This window comes from Leucopleurus acutus (genome assembly GCF_964270905.1).
Source record: "Leucopleurus acutus genome assembly, chromosome: 2".
In the NCBI taxonomy this organism is placed as follows: Eukaryota; Metazoa; Chordata; class Mammalia; order Artiodactyla; family Delphinidae; genus Leucopleurus; species Leucopleurus acutus.
In genome coordinates this window covers 31,500,424-31,514,425 of record NC_139143.1, presented here as the reverse complement: position 1 = coordinate 31,514,425, position 14,002 = coordinate 31,500,424, and positions in this window count along the sequence as shown.

The following is a 14,002-nucleotide window of genomic DNA, read 5'->3' as shown; positions in this document are numbered from 1 at the left end:
TTAAACCCATAGGCAGCTTTGAATATGAGATCTAGGCAGAAAAAGTAGCAGCAAAGACAACAGTAGCTGGAATTTGGTAGAAAAGCAAGAGAAGACTTTTTAAAAGCTTCCAGTTCAAGTCAGAATTAAGGTTAAGTTTCAACAGCTTGGGATAGCTATAGATGTTTTGCTGTTCTCTGAAAAAAGAAGAAAATCTATCATAAGTATGTTCATTCGAGAAAAATACTGTGTTTGTTTAGTTTTTTTAGCCATGCCCAAACGACTCTCAATTTTGTACACTGTTCAAGGGCAGAATGTATATTGGTTAGGATGTGCTCATGGCTGGTGCATCTCCAAAAAATGCTTCATGAAGACTGCCAGCTTCTGACATCTTCGATGGTGACAGCATTATGCAGAGAGGCCTGAATGCCTCCCACGGACCCAGAAGAACCACCGATGCAGCCGTTAAGAACAGGAGCATCTGGTTGAGCATCAGGACGACCCTCCTTCCCGTCACCAGCTCCTGCGAGAGTCACGGCACCTGAAGCCATCGTGTCCAACCTCCCACCTGAAAGCCCCCGCAGGTGGCCAGGAGCGTCACACATCTCAGTCATTAGAAAATTCCTTTCAAACGCAGTGAAGGACCATCACGCTCACAGGTAACCTAGGTTAGCTCAACTCTTCGATGAGCCTGCCGTGCAGGGGGCAGGCAGCTATTCTCATGCGTGAGAACATACGTTTTTCATGGAGCTGACAGAATTAACTACTCTCTCTGACGTTCAGGGGAGCAGCAGTGTCTGTTCTTACACTGAACAGGCTGTGCAAGCTGCACCAGAGATGGGATGGCACCCTCTGTGCTGTCAGAGCAGAGATTGTCAAAGGAAATTTTGACCAAAGCTCCTAGAAGGTGTGGCCCCCGCCATGCTCCCGGCCGTGGAATCATGCTAAGGGGCCTGTAAGCAGCAGCAGGAGCACCCCCGTAACAAACGGTCTTTCCCAACTAGTTACAATAACTGCTACTCCAGGATGGGCAGGCTCCTAGATGTGTCTGCTTCAGCGTCTGAAAACTAAACCAATTCTCTGACAAGCTTCTGAATGGGACATGTACTCACCTATGCCTTTGCAGGGAGATCATATTGAGTTCAAGAGCTTTGTCGAGAAATCTTTTTTCTAAAGCATCATCTTCTTTGGTGTTGCCAATGTGGAATTGAATATTCATCTTGCTTTTATTCTGGGGCTCCACTGGACATCTGAAAAACATGTTTTTTGTTCCAGCTATTTTTCTACGATGTGCAACTACCATTAACAAAGCAACAGAAAAGTTTTAAAAACCATTTTCCAGATGCAAACAAGAGATTAAAAAAAAGATCTGTGCCAGAACATTTATAATTTACTTAGGGAGACCACTCTTGCATATGGAACAGTGAGTTAACATTCTCTTATACGACTCATACTTAATTTCCAAGAGCCTCAGTTTCCTCATCTGAATATTAGGAATAATAGTAATATCTCCATTTCATACTAGTTATGACAGTTCAGTGGTACAACATATATATATGAGGCTTCCAACCCATGGCAGCCACACAGCAATGTGAACGACCCTTTCTCTACAAGGCTGCAGAGAAAAAAAATGAGTTGGTCCGAATAGTGGCGGTAAGATTTAAAAATAATGAGCAGCAGCTTTCAAAGCACTTAAAACACTGTACTGTCCCAAGCTGTGTGACCTTGAACAAGTTACTAAATCTCTCTGTTGTGCCTCTCTGATGTGAGGACTAAATGGCCACAAATTCTCTGCAGCCCTCCCAGCAAGAGGTGGGGTCTTGTGCTCCACACCTTTTGAATCTGGGCTGGCCTTGTGGACTTGCTTTGACCAAGAGACTGCAACAGGAGTGACGCTGTGCAACTTCCAAGTGAGGCCTCAAGGGGCATGCGGCTTCTATATCTGCCCTCTTAAAACATCACTGCCATGTAAGCAAGCCCGAGCTAGCCTGCTGGAAATAACAGGCCCAGCCAACAGCCAGCCAGCAACAGCTGTCAGACAGATGAGGGGGGCCATTTAGACTCTAGGTGGATCACCAGATGACTTTGGTTGAATAAGTGATCTCAGACGAGACCAGCAGAAGAAATCACCCCACTGAGCCCGGCCCCACCTGCTGACTGAAAAGAATCCTGAGCAAAAGAAATGGCTGTGGTTTTAAGTCACTGTCTTGAAGTGTTCTATGATGCAAAAGTAGATAACTGAGAAATTCAGAACAGCATCTGGAACACATTCAATGCTATGTAAATATCTATTGAAGTCAATAAATTTGTCTTTTCATTCTCTGCACCTTGCACAGGGCTCATACAGACTCTCAAAAATGAATGAGTCAAGTTTCATCTAGGATACGTTAGTACTGGACTTCAGTTTCTGATTTGGAAAGTAAGCAAGCCAAAATTATCTTCCACTGACAAACAAAGGAGACAAACAGAAGAGCTGACATGTTATTCTGGATTACAAGGAAAATATGTAATAACTCTCTCCATTTTCTCAAGCACATCCTGTCTTATTATTCCACTTCTACTGGGTGGGATTCATTAAAAGTAGTCAGCAAAGAAAAGCAGGGTGAGGAAGCCCCCATTAAAAGCTATGCTCGCCTCTCAGGGCACACACATAATTCCTGTTAAAGTTAATAGGAGTCAAGTGCACGTCGACAGACAGAAGAGACACAAGCAGGGAAACCAAGTATATGGTAATAGGCTTTGAGCCTGAATTCTGGGACCCCCTTTTCACAGCTAGTAGGTATCCTGGTTGACATTTACGTTAAAAACTTAGTGTCTACCCTCTTTGATATTCTGCTGCCTCAGGTTCCCCAGGCGACAGTCCAATTATAGAGCTGGAGCAGCAAAAGGACATGTGATTTAAGGGGAAAATATGAAAAGGGGGAAGAATTAGAAACCTGGATTTACAAAGAATCTGTATTTACAGTCGTCCCCCACACATTTATCCATCCTACTGTGAACGTAGGTGGTATCATCACAGCAACAATGTCATAACAACTAGAAATTGAAGATTAAATTCGCACGGTGCCCAAGAGTGTCCCTGCTGTGGGGCTGAGGGAAGAAAGAAAAAGATGAAGGGGAATCAGCTGCTCCCAACCTAGCAAGACAGCTGTGGAGGGAATTCAAATTCCACAGGACAAGGGCTGTGGAAGCACAGAGCTGAGCAAGTAACTCTGCCCGAGGGAAGGTTGAAGGTTTCAGAGGAAGGGAGGTGGGAGGGGTCAGGACAGGGGGAGACGAAGGAAGGGCATCTGGCAGAGAGCTGTCTCTGCCAAGGCACGGGGGACCCCAGCAAGTTCTCTGCAGCACCTGGGGTGCTGGGTGCCTGGTTGGGGGCAGGACTGCAGACCGCAGAGGGCCCTGCAGACACGCTCTCCCAGGAACTGGATCGATCGGATCCTGGAGCAACGAGGAGCAATCAGGTCTGCACAACAAGGAGTTCTGCGTTGTAGAAGTACTAGGACATAGGGGCTTGAGGGTGGGGACACTGCAGGAGAGCCCTGATAGGAAGCTCCCACAAAGAACTTTCTAGGTCAACAGAATTAGGGCTCGTGACCAAGACAGGGACACTGGGGTGTTGCAAGCATGGGCAGTAAATGCAAATGCCAATAGGGACCCAATGGTCATATAAATGAGTATAACAGGCCCAACATGGCAGACTCAGCACAAACTCCCTACGTTACCTGTTAACTGTGAGGACCTGTTCTTTACTTCCACAGAGAAACAGTCTCCCTTTTGCTTGAAACATACGGCCCTCCCAGTCTGTTTCTCCCACTTTCAGAGACACGGGGATTATGAAATAAGACATCTGGCTTTAAATCATCTTCCCATGTTCCAGTAAGGGCTCAAATTGCGTGTTTTAAACCCTGTGAGCCACGCCGAGCACTGCCGTGGGCTGTGCTGGGCCACCGCTCCCAGGCGTTATCACTAAATCCCACAGCGAGGGCAGGGCCTGTGGCCTGAATGAGTTGGGGGGCAGGGAGAAGGTGCCAGGCTGACAGAGTGCTAGCAGGGGGCCGGGAGGGTGTGGAAGCAGCGGGTAATCCTGGGACTGCAAAGCTTCCAGGACAGAGTCTGAGCAGCGCTCCCCAGGGAGTCTATGACGGAAGCTGATAAGGATGGTTGTGACTGGAAAAGCGGTGCCACAGTCAGCCATAGAAATTTAGGAAATCCTGAATTAACAGGGCTACAAGGGTTTCTTGACTCAACTTCCTAGAGCGTCCCAAGAGCTCCAGTGAATCGTGAACTCCAAAGAGGATAATTCATACAGGAACAGAGTTTTCCCCAAATGCATGTGGCTGAAAAACCCACTGCACCTCTGGGATGAGTATTCTAGAATGCCCACTGAGAAACCCCGGGACTTCCCAAGGTATAAGAGGGGTGTGTGTGAGGGGAAAGGCACCACCTCAGCGCGAAACAGCATCTCACAAAGGTGGTGAGGGTTAGGAGGGCGCAAGAAAACCGCAGGCAGTTGGCAAGCAATGACAAGACGCTCGTTTCAGTGGTGTCTGCTCCAAAAGACAAACCAGGAACAAGGGCGCGACGAGTGCATCCTGAGGTGAGAGAAGCCCACAAAAGAGTCACTAGGCCTCTCCTGACTGCCTAACTTTTAAATAAAAAATTAACTCTAAATTTGCACATGATTAGGAAAACTAGAGTAAAAATATAAAGATCTATTCCCTTCCATAGAGGTGGTTGCCATTAACTTTTTTTGTGTATTTTCAGGATCAGATACACAAATGTGTATAAGTGTATATATGCGTGTTTCCATATGTACATATATACATATATAGTATTTACAAACACTGTGGGTTTCTAAGTGGAATAACAGAAATGTTCTTTTCTATACCTGCTCTTTTTCCTTTTGACCTGATGACGTATCAGGTCATCTTCCCAGTTTGCTCACAGACCTTCCCCGTTCTCCACACACACGTTACTCCATACCACGGATGGATCCTAATTTCCTTCATCAGACCCCTCTTGAAGGACATCTGGGTTGTCTCTAGATTTTCTCCATTACGTAAGTATCCCTCATTGGACTTGGGGGTGCCTGATTTTATGCACACTTCTGTGCAAGACAGAGTACTGGCAGAGGGCAGGTGCCTAGAAGTAAAAGTCTTTGGTCAAAGAGCAAGAGAGTTTTGAACTTTGATGGACGCTGCAAACCTCACTCCAGAATTGAACACATTTATTATACTTAACATAGGCAAAGTGTGCTTGTTCCCTCGTCTACACCAGATGTTATCAGTCTAGAATTTCTGCCCATCAGGGGGGAAGAAAATCCCATGGTTTTCATCTGCATTTCCTAAAGAAGTTGGCCCCTCTTCATTTGTCTAGTAGCCAGCTGTGTTCCTTCTGAGTTGTTTGCTCATACGGGTAGAAACCATCCCCTGCCTTTTTAAAATTTGATTATCCTTTTTCATTTATTTGTGGGTTCTCCTCTATATCAACAGTAACCTTTATATGTTAATACACTACCAAACTTTTGTGTCTGTCATTTTGTTTTGTTTATGTCTTGAACTGTAGAAAAGTTTTAAATTTTCATGTAATTAAATATCTTTTACTTTATGGCTTCTGAGTTTTATGGCTTACTTAGGAAGGCTTCTGTACTCCCTACACTTACACAGAAATTCTCTCCTGTATTTTATATTTGCTTCTTGCATTTAGTTGCATTTGCATCTTTTCGACTCACTAGAATTTGTGTATGCTGTGATGCAAATATATAATTTCCGTTTAAATGAATTATCAATGCTTCAATCAGTCAATTAGACAAAAAGTCAAGTTAGACTTTAAAATTGTCTAAGTTAAAATACAATTCTCAAGTAAACAGGGACCAGTTTCTGGACTTTTCCACCAATCTGTGTTTCCCTCTGCCAGTGGCTTTACATGTTAATAGATCATATGTTAACATTACATTTTATTAATGTTAACATATATGTTTAATATGTTTCATCTATCCTTTTGCACTAACTTTTTCAGGTGAACACTGAACTGACTTCTAGATATGTACTAATTTTTGTGACTATTGCAAATGGGATCTTTCCTTGTTTTTTATTGTTATTTCTGGCTTATGGGAAAGTAACTGACTTTTACATACTTAGACATAACTGATCACAATTCTGAACATGATCATTTCTAGTTTTTCCACTGATTCCTGCATTTTGAAAAAACAGTCATTATCATCTGTGATTTTTGTTGTTTCCTTAGTAAAGACTCTGGAACCAGCCCCCCCCGACTCTCCCCATGTCCTTCTCCTGCCTGATCCCACTTCCCCGCTGCACCTGACCCTAACCTGTCTGCGCTGCTGTAAAACACTGTTCACAGGGTGGTGATGACAATAAAAGGTATTCATATCTGTAAAGCGCCAAGGGCTCTGCCTACTTTATTTTATCTTGGGGTTGTCAATAGACACATCACATGCGTCCCTCTCTTTCCTAAGGCATGGACCCCACATGAAAGGGAGAAAAGGTGACCTCATATCTGGATATGGATTTTGTCACTTCAAGAGCTTTATCACATTAAAATTAATATCTAATACATATTAAACACTATGTGTCAGGAACATCCTAGGTGCGTTCCATAAGAACCACAAATAATATTGACAGCTAACCGTTAAGGAAGTAATTAACCATTAAGGAATAACCATTAATGCTGTTTTAATTTTAGCACACTGGAAAATATAAGGGGTATAAATTCTAGTAGCATTAAAAAAAAGAAAGAGTTACCAATTCTAATAGTAGCTTTTCCTTTTCAACCACTTTCCAAAATTATAGTTCTCCTTTTCTGTCTAGCAGCTTTGTATGGTTCCTTCACCGATGGAGAAGTTATCCACTGGTACTGAGACAGAAATGATAAATATGCCATTTAAGTTACAGGTAATTTAGGAGGGTTTGATCTTCATTGGAAATTAAGATATTTTAAGTTAATAAAAGGTCTTCAATCTGCATTTCTGGGAAGCTAAATTAAAGCATCACACAACATTTTCAAAAACAGAAAAGCCATTTCATTTGACTAAAAACTTAGTTTTAAGATGGCAGAAAGTACCTTGATAATTTTCTTTTAAAAAGGAAAGAAAAACAAGCCATTAAAGAGAAATTCTTCCAAGAGAATTAAAACATGTTATATGCCTCTAACTTGGCACTCTTTCCATTCTGGAGACCTTTTTTGGTAACTGCTTTCATCACAGAATGACTTAAAGTAAAATAAATTGAAATTAGAGTAATTATTTCCCAATGAGTGGCTATTTCCATTTAAAACCAAAAGCCAACTAATTATTGCTTTTCCCATAAAATTAAATACGAAGTCTACATTATGTAATTATACACTTATTTCCCACTTTGTGTATTCTAATTTCTTCCTCAAAAACCTAAGATGCCATCTTGCAGACTGCCCCCAGTGGCTACTATTTCGGCAGCAGCAAAGGTCAGCTTTAAACATTTTGCATCTAAAGTGGCTTTAGATACCTTTGGATAGAAAGTACAGTCTAAGCACCGTCCAGACACTTAGATACCTGAAGGGCATCCAAGATAACAAACCAAAGTCCTGATATTCCCTCAAAAGCTGCTCCTCCCATCAGCCCCCTTCTAAGTGATACCACCCAGTTGCACACATAATCATCAACGACTTGTCTCCTTGTTACTGTCTCCTTCATACCCCACATCTAATCTATCGGCAAGCCTTGTTAGCTACACCCTCAAAACACAACCTGAATTCAACCACTTTTCACTTGCTGCAAACTTCCAACCTAACCTAGGCCATAAACATCTCTTATTTGGAACCCTGTGATAGTCTCCTAACTGGCCTCCCTGTTTCTCTTCTTTATCCCCCCAAGTCTATTCTCTATACCAGGTCATCTTATTCAGATACTATTTGGATCATGCCTTGTCCCACTTCAAAACCCTCTACTCGTTTAGAAGAATCCACATCTTTACTCTGGCCTTCAAGACTTTACAAGAGCAGACCCCTGGCTAGCTCCTTGACCTCATGTCATACCACACTCTTCTTCACTCAGTACTCTGGCCATGTTGGCCTCCTTGCTTTTCCTTAAATACTCCACCCACCTACATGCCTGCATACTCATTGCCTCCTTGTCCTGGAATGTGCTTACTCCAGTTCTTCCATGGCTTGCTCCTCTCTTCATTCAGGTCTCCATTCAAATGCCACTTCTCCAGTAAAGCCATCCCCTAACAAACCTGTCCAATGGAGTCCTACCTGCCCCCCCTCACTCTCCTTACATTAAGATATTTTTGCACTTCCTACTACCTAAAATTATATGACGTATCTGTTTACTCATTTCTATCTGAACTCCTTCACTAGAATGTAAGCTCCATGAGGGCAAGACTTTTGTCTGTCTGGTTCACTGCTTTATCCCTAGTGCCTAAACCCATATCTGGCACACAGAAGATAGTAAAAAAATTACTTGTGAATCTGACAAATGAATAAAGTACTTCTGGCAAGAATTCAGAGGTTGCACAGGAAAGAAATAATGCTCTTCGTGGAAGCAGGCTTAGTATCTAGGTTCACCTCTCTTTAGAGTAGAGATAAGAACAATTTACAAGTATAATTCACTTTAATTAGTACATTATCTGCTAAAGACATAAGGGAAGTGCAACACTAGAAAAGTACAGTTGCAGCTGGAACAACATGGGTTTGAACCTCGCGGGTCCATTGACACATGGATATTTTTCAATAAATATGTACTATCATCCTACACGATCCAAGGTTGGTTGAATCCACAGATGCGGAACCACTGACTATAAACTTATACCCAGATTTTCAACTGCGTAGGGGTCGGCACCCCTAGCCCCACATTGTTCAAGGGCCAGCTGTATATGATGAGGAAAGTTAAACACATTAAGTTTTAAAAACTGTCAATACATGAACAAATTCTTTTTGTTTTCCTATGTGTTTATCAATTTAAAAAAAGTGACCACATACCAATAAGTGGATTTTTTCTTATATCCAGAACGAGCAGAGTTCTGTTGGTTTCAAGGGCCTTTAGTAAAGCCTTTGCTCCCTCACTGGTGAGGCCACACTGCTGCAGGTTCAGTGCTTTCGATGAAAGACAAAAGGTCATTTGCGAAGTCTATACAGATTTAACATATAGACAGCTCCCATTTTCTCACGTGTGGAAGAGTCCTGCACAAGAGAAGTCATGGCAGGTTTGTAATTTTGGATATGGAAAAAAACAGAAATGTATACGCACACACATAATGCATAATCCAATTTAAAAACCTCTTCTTGGATGTGCAATGATAACCCTGCCTTTAGTCCCAATAAATCATCCAACATATTTTACAATTACAGAACTGAAGAATAACTGTATATAACCTATGAGCAAAAAGCATCACAAAATGAATCTCAGTTCATAATTAGTAAGGGCGGCAGCGGCATGTAAACCTCACAAGCAAAATCTGGTGGAGCTCAGAAATGCACTGCATTCTTTTGATCATGATCTTCAGCTCCAAATCACACATGAAACTAGTTAAAAGGGGAAAACAAAATAGAAGAAATGTAATAACTGTTAGTTTTAGAGGAAAAAAAGACAAGTCTAAGAGGTTACAAATAATAACAAATTCAAACAATGTGTGAATAGAGAATACATACTAAAAACCTATCATGAAATATGATGGTCAAGAACTCTCTCCATAAAAAGTCAGACAAAAACCAGAAAAACTGATCATGAATTCTAGTAGTTGTGGGGCTGAACAACCTACTCATTTAAACCAAAGGGATCATCACCAAAGCACAGGTATTAAAAAATATAACTATCATGAGTCATTTATTTAAGTGTTGAGTGGACCATCACATTAAAATAAGTGGAGTCTTTCAACACCCCCATGACACATAGAAATAGCAAGTCAGACATATGGATCTGACAGGATATCATACAACCCTTACAAACTCTCACTACAGAAGAATGGACACAGGGTATAATTAACCAAATAGCCAAATTAATACAAACAGCCAGTAAATCAAATGAATACAAAATAAAACAAAATGTGGTTATTCTCCTATCAGATTCAGGCAAGATTCTGTAGGAAAAGGCTTAAATAATGTCTATACCCTTTTGATCCAACAACTCTCTTTCTAAGAATTTTACCAAAATAGTCAGAGATATAGGTAAGGATATATATCAGAGGACTATTTGTAACTGAAAAACTGGACAAAGCTTATACACAAGAATGGATAAGCTATGTGCACTGTGGCATATTCATATAATGGAATACTGAACAATTCCAAAAAATGATGCAGGAGATGCAAATTTACTGACTTGCTAAAATGCTCATACTAAATTAATTGAAAAATGTTATAGAATTTGGAGTAATCCCACTTGCATAGAAAATGGAGAGGTACTCATTTTTGTAGTTTTACATTTTTTTACAAGTGCTACAAGCCAGTGTTTGTGAGAGGCAGGCTTCACATCTACTGTTGGGGTGGACTACAAACTGGCATAGCATTTCTGGGTGGTAATTTGGCCATGTGTATCAAAAGTCTTAAAAATATGTCACACTTAGTCATTCCACTTGTAGTACCTTATTCTACAGAAGTAAGCCCGATGGACACAGAGATGTATATATAACGTATTCACATTGTTTGTGACAGGGAAAAGCAAACTGTCTAAATCTAATGGCAAAGAATTGATTAAACTATGGGACATCAATACGATGCAATACTACATGATACATCATTAAGTGAAAAAAGCAGGAATATGAAATAGCAAGTATACTACAATTCTACTTTTGTAATCCCTAAGTGTACAAATATATTTATAGAAAAGAAAAGACTGAAAGTATATACACCAAAATGAACAGTGATTATATCTGGGTATTAAAATTATAGGTAATTGTTCTCTTGTTACTCTGTATTTTCTATAAAGGATATATGCACTCTTAGAGAAAGTTTAAAAGCAAAATAAAAGCTATCAGTAAAATGAGGCTTTAAAAAACATCCTATCACAACAGTATCATGCCAAAAGCTAAGCATATATCATATTAAAAATTCAGTATTTTCAATTTTAGAATTTACCTCTAAGCCATAAATCCTCACTAAGAGATTCTGCCAAAGCACTTGCACCCAGGTCACCAATGAGCGTGTTGCAGTTCAGAGTGATGCGCCTCAAACCAGCCATACAGTCAAGATCAGGTCTCCTGGAACGAAGACACTCAGCCCAGGTTTCTTCATGCCTTCTGATAGTCTGATACTTCAAAGATTTAATGGGATGAAATTAAGATGCTTGAATAAGGAAACAGTGTGTGCCTACTGAGTACGGCTTATTACGTCAGAGATTTACACACACACATATCAAGTATATATGCCAGGAGCATGAACCTGAGAAATGAAACAGTCACTTCTGGTTTATGAGTCCAGTGACCCAGATTCTAGTCAGTCAGTGATTAGATTCTAGCCACTGGATTTCCTGTTTCTGAACACTTATGTAAAGTTGGACAACTCAATTACAGTCTATGAATTATTTTCCTTATCTTCTAAGTTAGGGAATTGGTTCTAAATTCTATCTTTGCTGAGGCTCTATATTTCATCATTCTGTCCTCCAATGGCCTCCAAACACCTGACTGGGAAAACCATAAGAAAACTTTTTAACAAGCATCTTATTTATTAACAAATTATATACACAAAGTTCCATACATATAATTTAGGTACATGATAAACTACACAGATTTTTTAAAATAATACAAAGGTAAAAACGTTCTAATATTTTCTTTTCCTAACTCCTAAGGCATTATTTTGTTTTACTTATTTTTAAAAAATATTTATTTATTTATTTGTTTGTTTGTTTGGCTGTGCCAGGTCTTAAGTTGCAACATGCCAGATCTTTTAGTTGTGGCATGTGGGCTCTTAGTTACGGCAGGCACGTGGGATCTAGTTCCTTGAGCAGGGATCGAATCCAAGCCCCCTGCATTGGGAGCGCATAGTCTTAACTGCTGAACCGCCAGGGAAGTTCCAAGCATTATTTTAAAAACTATATTTACAAAATGGATCTCACATGCTACCTAGGGTGTGCACACAAACTTCAGAGGCCTGGACTATGCAGAGCCAGTTGGATGTGCCTTGGGAAGATAATGGTTTGACATCTAAGCACAAGTACTGTCTTAAAGACATTCAATTCTTTATATTCATAAAGTAAATTTTGGTAACAGGGAACACTGACTGTAAATGAAAAAAGTCATATTACATTCTTGAAAAAATAAAAGACTCAAAGTGCCTTTGATACTCTAAAAGGAAAATCATTAGTGTCATTTTTCTATTAACAATAACTTATAAAAGCTCCAAGCAAAAACAACAGCAATCACTTGCACAGTGCTTAGTATGCGCCAGGCACTATTTATACAAATGAGTTCAGTTAAACCTCATAATGAGGCATAGAGGTTAAGTGATTTGCCCATGGTCACTAGCTATGAAATGGGAGAAAGGGAATTTGAACCTAGGCCATTTGGCTTTGGCACCAAAGTTCTTGGCTGTTTTCTACCTCAGGGGTCAATGGACTTGCCCTGTATAGGTTCAAAGAATTTTTCAATTTTTAAAACCTAAATTTAAACATTTCCAGATTTGTGGGATATACAGTTTCTGTTGCAACTACTCTGCCCCACTGGCGTAGGGTGAAAGTAGCCATAACTACCATGTAAACAATGGGTGCGATTATGTTCCAAAAAACTTCCTTTACAAAACCAGGTGACGGGCTGGATCTGGCCCACCAGCCATAGATTACCTATCCCTGATCTGCACCATCAAACTATTAAAAAGGCTTCATGTCAAATTATTAAATAACTTTAGGCCTAAATACAGTCATTATAACCACTGTAAAGTTGTTAAGGCATTATTTTAAAAACTGCATTTACAAATTGCTGATGTACTGATTTTTATTAGTTTAAAAACTACAGCAGCTAATAAACACTTGATTCATTTAAGTCTTGAAGACTATAACGGCATAGTTTCTTCACAGTATTACAATAAATATTTTCAGTAACTAAAATACATAAAAGTATTATTAGGTATTATATATTAAATCTCTTATTTCTAAAATTAAGTGGAGTATCTTTACTAAATGGTAGAATCCCAAACTGAAAACTGGTCATATTCTTTCAGCAAAATGAAAGCTGCACTCAATGTATCAAAAGACAAAAATTAGGGTTTCCCTGGTGGCGCAGTGGTTGAGAGTCCACCTGCCGATGCAGAGGACACGGGTTCGTGCCCCGGTCCAGGAAGATCCCACAGGCCGCGGAGCGGCTAGGCCCGTGAGCCATGGCCGCTGAGCCTGCGCATCTGGAGCCTGTGCTCCGCAACGGGAGAGAGGCCACAAGAGTGGGAGGGAACCATACCGGAAAAAAAAAAAAAAAAAAAGACAAAAATGAACTGCCATCTGTATCAATATATTAATGTGCTTCAATCACATATGTTTTCATGAAAGTTTAAACATAAAATCACCTTTAAGATCTAGGCCATGTGATCTGCTCCCTGCCATGTCAGATCACACCCCATGAAGTTTACTTAACTTGTCTTAAGTGTGATAGAATTCTTTATACCTTGAAAAATAACTAAAAGGAAAAAAACACACACACACAATAAGATGAAGAGCCTATACATTTGTCAATCTTGACTTATTTGCTTTTCTTGAGTCAATTGGAGGTTTATAGCCACATTCTCAAAATCATTAACTACAATCTTCCCAAACAGGTAATTGACGAACAGATGCATTCTAAAACTTGTCAGTAACAAACTGTTATTCCAGTTTATTGCAACAGTTTAATTCTATTTAGATACTAAAACTGAATACACTGAATACTGCAAACTTTATTCCCAACCACTCAGCAAAGTACTACATATCTTTTCAGATATAGGAAAAAAAGGAAAAAAATAAAAAGCATAAGATTCTTCCTATTTTCATTTCCAAAGATACATCCCAATGTTGTTTATCAATCAGTGATTTAAAAGTCAACTATAAACCCAGTATTTTATTAGGTGCTAT